Genomic DNA, 4,928 nt, shown 5'->3' on the forward strand with positions numbered 1-4,928 from the left:
GGGCTGGCGGCTGGGTGCTGCCTGCGCAGAGCCCGGGGAGCTGGTGGCTGCTCCTGCTGCGGAACCACTTCAGGCTTTGATGCCGACAGGATGGGTGGACTTTGCCCATCGAGATGTTAAGTTTTGTCTGCTCCGCTGCGGGCCCGGGTGGGCTCTGCCCCTTGTGTGCTCTCCTGTCCCAGCCTGGGCACTCCCCTCTTTGTCCCTGCTGCTGTCACAGTGCTGCTGCGCGTCCGCGGGGCTGTTGCTATAGCAGCTGGGGCGCAGTGCAGCCGCCGGAGCGCGGCGGTGAGGCGAAGAGCTGCTGGTGGCTGCTGTGGCTCCTGCTGTGGCTGCTGTGGCTGCTGTGGCTGCTGTGGCTGCTGTGGCTCCTGCTGTGGCTGCTGTGGCTCCTGCTGTGGCTGCTGTGGCTGCTGTGGCTGCTGTGGCTGCTGTGGCTGCTGTGGCTGCTGTGGCTCCTGCTGTGGCTGCTGTGGCTCCTGCTGTGGCTGCTGTGGCTGCTGTGGCTGCTGTGGCTGTGCCACGGCCCTCGGCGGCTGCCGTCCGACTCCGTCCCGCCGGCGGGAGCCGCCCCGAGCCCTGCAGGCGTCCGGCCGCGGTGCTCGGCGACGGTGGCTGCCGGTGGAGCCCAGCGGCAGCGAGACGCCAGCGGCGGCAGCCTGCATCGCCTCTGCTTCTCCCAGCCGGCAGAGGTGAGTGGCAGAGAGTCGGCGCCCAGAGGCTGGGGGCGAAGGAGCAGTGGGGGTGGGCAGTGCCCCGTGGCAAAGCTGCCACGGCCTCGGCTGGCAGAGCCGGCAAAGGGCAGCACGGGCACAGCTGAGGGGATTTTCCCAGCTGGGGCCAGGCTCTGGCTGCCTTTGTCGGCCTCTCCATAGCCGCTTAGAGGATCCCTGAACTCGGAGGGGCTCAGATGAGCCATGGACATTGCTGGCGTCCTTCAGAGTCAGGCCAGAGTCCAAGGGGCAGAGCCTCCAGCAGAAAGCCCTCAGTAGAGCTGCAAACCATTGCTGCTGTCCTCTGCCTGCAGAGAGGGCACTGGGAGGGGAGAGGAACCTCCATCCATCAGCTGCACGGTTGCAGCCCCCAGCTCCTGCCCATGCCACCTACAGGCCCTGTCCTGTCCCTGCAGCCCTCGCTAACGTCTCTCTCTCCATCTCTCTCCCTTGAAAGGCTGCAATGACATCCCCCAGCAGCCTGCTTCAGGCGAAGCTGAAGAGCTGTAGCTCAGCCTTCCTTTGTGGCAGAGCTGTTCCAGCTCCCTGTCTCCTTCTGTGGCCTTCTCTGGCCCCGCTCTTAACTGGTTGATGCCTTCCCTGTGCTGGGGAGCTGGATGCAGCAGGTGAGGAGGAGCCACAGCAGAGTGCAGTGGAAGGGCAGAATCGCCTGCCCTGCTCTGCTGAGCACTTTGAAGAGCCAGGTAATGACACAGTGCCTTGAGTCAAAGCCTCTTTCCTCCTGTGTGCTTCTGCCTGACCTCTCCCTGCTCATGGAACTCCGTTTCTGTGACAAAAGGTCCTGCAGCTGCAGCAGGAGCTTGTGCACGCTGGCAGAGTGCAGCCTCTGGCAGAGTCCTGCCACGAAGCCCAGAAGCTTTCCAGCAGCTGCCTGCAGCAGGAGAGCAGTGAGCTGCAGAGGGAGAATGTCAGTTTGCAGGAGGAGCTGGAGAGATCTGAAGCTAAGGTATGGAGAAAGCCTCTCTCTTGGCAGCAGGTGGCTGCCCTACAGCTGTCTGAGTGCACTCGAGCCAACTGTGCCCCAAGAGCAGAGGGAGTGACCTGGGAGTGACTCAGCTTTGTTTTGTGAGCCTGGGGCCTGCAGTTAGAGAGGTGCCTGAGAGTGAGGTCCCTTTGTCCATCACTGGAGCAGGAGGACAGGTGTGTTTATTTCCCAGCACTGCTTCTGGGTCTGACACAGCAGGGCAGAACCCGCAGGGCCACCTGGAGGATGCCTGCAGGGGAACTGCGTCTGTCCAAGAGCTGGCAGGAGGCCTGCAGCGGTGAGGAGCTCAGAGTGGAGCCAGGCTCTGCCCTCTGTGTTCTTGTGTCCCAGCAAGGCAGCACAGGGTGGCCAGAGCTGCTTTTGCTGTAGGGGAGGTTGTGTCCCAGGCTTCTCTGGGGCTTTGTGCTCTTGTGCACCTCTGTGCTGAGGCCTGTGCTTGCTTGTCAGGGTCCAAGGTGAACGTTGCAGGCTGAGCAGCACAGCCCAGGAGCAAGCCAGGAGCACTGCAGCCCTTCATAAAGACCTGCAAGCTGCTGCCTCGGTAAGCCAGTCAGAGCCTGGTTGCTTGGGGGTTGGTGTGGGGCGGTTTGGAGGCGAGGTGCTCCTGGAGAGCCTGGGAGAGATGAGTTCCTCTGTTCTGCTGCCTGGAGGCTGCTCTCCTGGCCTGCTGCCCAGCTGTGTGGCTTTGAGAGTTGTGTGGTGAGATGGCAGCAAGTGCCAGGCAATGGCATCCTTGTGAAGGAGTTGGCAGGGATGCTGCAGTTTGGAGCAGGGCCGAGGCTGGGAGCTCAGGCAGCACTTGAGGCAGTGCTGTGGGACAGGGATTTGGTACTTCTGGCAGCTGCTCTGCCTCTCTCTCGGCCCTTTTCTTCCTGCCCCTTTCTCAGCCCCTGCCCTGCTCCTCTCTGCCTCCTGCCGCCCACCCGGCCGGGGGCAGGGGAGGAGTCAGACAGGCGGGGGGGTGGGGGCGGCTCTGCCCCTGCCCCGGCTCTGCCTCTGCCCATGACCTGGGCACGGCTCTGCCTCTGCCCTTGCCCTGCACCGGGCACTGCTCTGCCTCTGCCCCTGCCCCTGGCATGGCTCTATCCCTGCCTCTACCCTGCCTCTGCTCCGGCCCCGGGCACGGCTCTGCCCCTGCCTCTGCCTCTGCTCCGGCCCCGGGCACGGCTCTGCCTCTACCCTGCCCCTGCCCCGGGCATGGCTCTGCCCCTTCCTCTGCCTCTACCCCTGCCCCGGGCACTGCTCTGCCTCTACCCCTGCCCCGGGCATGGCTCTGCCCCTGCTCTGGGCACGCCTCTGCCCCTGCCTCTGCTCCGGCCCCGGGCACGGCTCTGCCTCTGCCCCTGCCCCGCCCTGGCACCAGCCCTCCCCTGCTGGCTGCCACCGGAGAGCCGCAGCGTGGGAGGGGTGGGAAGGGAGCTGCAGAGGCCGCCGAGCCCAGGCCCCCTGCCGAGCAGCAGCCCCTGGGGCAGCCCCCGCAGGATGCTTGGCACCGCCGCCGGCCCTGCCCCCCGCCTGCTGCGCAGGGGCTGTGGGCGCTGCTGCTGCTCCTCTCCGTGCCCATCTGCGGCTCCCACGCCCCCATCCTGCAGGCCCAGGCGCTGCCCCTCAGCCTCCAGAGCCTCTTCCTCTGCTCCTTCGGGCTCCTCTGCAACTCGCTGGGTCCCTCTGGAGCGGTGCCCAGGGAGGCTTCCTGCAGGGCTCCTGCCCCTGCCTGCTGCTGCTCGTGGCCAGCCAGGCCTGAAGGGGCTGCTGCTGGCGGTGGGGATGAAGCACAGCACTCACCTCACCAGGCTCTTCATCACCTCCTGCTCCAGCCTGCCCAACGCTCTGCTCTCCGGCGCCCTCCTGCAGCTGCAGCTGAGCCTCTTCTTCTTCCCGGCCCTCTGCTGCCTCACCCTGGCCCTGCACCTCTGCTGCGGAGCCTCCTGACTGCTGCCTGCCCGCCCGTGCCAGGCAGAGAGGGCCTTGGGGTGCTGGCAGAGAGCAGCTGCAGAGGAGGCAGCAGTGCCCAGGTGGGCAGCAGAGCCAAGGGCATCCTGGGCTGGCTCAGGAGCAGTGTGGGCAGCAGGACAAGGGAGGTTCTTGTGCCCCTGTGCTCAGCACTGCTCAGGCCCCCCCTGCAGTGCTGTGCCCAGCTCTGGGCTCCTCCACTGCAGAGAGCTGCTGAGGTGCTGGCAGGTGCCCAGAGCAGGGCAGCAAGGCTGGGGAGGGGCCTGGAGCACAGCCCTGTGAGGAGAGGCTGAGGGAGCTGGGGGGGTGCAGCCTGCAGCAGAGGAGGCTCAGGGCAGAGCTCATTGCTGCCTGCAGCTGCCTGCAGGGAGGCTGTAGCCAGGTGGGGTTGGGCTCTGCTGCCAGGCACCCAGCGACAGAACAATGGGACACAGCCTCAAGCTGTGCCAGGGCAGCTCTAGGCTGGCTGTGAGGAAGCTCCTGGCAGAGAGAGTGATTGGCACTGGGATGGGCTGCCCAGGGAGGGGGTGGAGTGGCCGTGGCTGGAGGGGTTGGAGCCAAGGCTGGCTGGGCACTGAGTGCCATGGGCTGGTTGGTTGGGCAGGGCTGGGGGCTAGGCTGGGGCAGCTTGGAGCTCTCTGCCAGCCTGCTGCAGTCTGTGAGTCTGGGATTCTTCTGGTGCCTCAGCAGGCACAGCACAGGGCTGGCAGCAGTGCTGGGGCTGGCAGCCTCCCTGCTGGCAGGACCTCGCTGCTGGTACCCCCCCTCAGTACAGCCACCCACAGCTAGCAGGGAGCTCTGTGGGCATAGTGCCCTGTGCCAGTTCCCAAGGTGGGCAGCTGGGGCCTCCTCGGCTCCTTGTTCACACAGTGTGTGTGGCATTCTCAGGGCACTGCCCCACACACAGCACCCACACCTCATGCCTCGGGATGCTCCCGCTCTGGGCAGCTCTGCCCTGCTGTGGGCTGGGCTCTGGCAGGCTCCCATCGCTGCTGCTGTGCCAGCTGCTGGGGGTGGTGCCCCCACAGCTGCCCTCACAGGGCTGCCTGCAGAACCTCAGGCTGTGGCCATGGGCATGCTGCCAGCTGCTGCCTGAAGGTCTGCTGCTGCCCCTGGGGGCTGTTTACCCTTCTTGGTGGTGTTGGCATCACTGTGGGGAGCAGGGGTGGGGGTGGGACCTCTGTCACCTGCTGGCCAGAAGGAAGATGGCATCCTCTGCCCCTACCCCTGCCCTGGGCACGGCTCTGCCTCTGCCC

General features: G+C 66.1%; 1 long non-coding RNA gene across 2 annotated transcripts; it reads left to right on the forward strand.

Annotated features, from left to right (window-relative positions):
- The first annotated feature begins 502 nt into the window (after nucleotides 1-502).
- On the forward strand, nucleotides 503-2,822 carry LOC135173897 (uncharacterized). 2 transcript variants are annotated; one of them, XR_010301534.1, is made up of 4 exons: nucleotides 503-692; nucleotides 1,171-1,417; nucleotides 1,513-1,680; nucleotides 2,167-2,822. It is a non-coding gene; the product is annotated as an uncharacterized LOC135173897 (long non-coding RNA). The 2 variants fall into 2 exon arrangements; XR_010301535.1 differs by lacking the exon at nucleotides 2,167-2,822 and having other exon boundaries at nucleotides 504-692; nucleotides 1,513-1,808.
- Nucleotides 2,823-4,928: the final 2,106 nt, after the last annotated feature.

Source organism: Pogoniulus pusillus, unplaced genomic scaffold, assembly GCF_015220805.1.
Source record: "Pogoniulus pusillus isolate bPogPus1 unplaced genomic scaffold, bPogPus1.pri scaffold_125_arrow_ctg1, whole genome shotgun sequence".
Classification (NCBI taxonomy): domain Eukaryota; kingdom Metazoa; phylum Chordata; class Aves; order Piciformes; family Lybiidae; genus Pogoniulus; species Pogoniulus pusillus.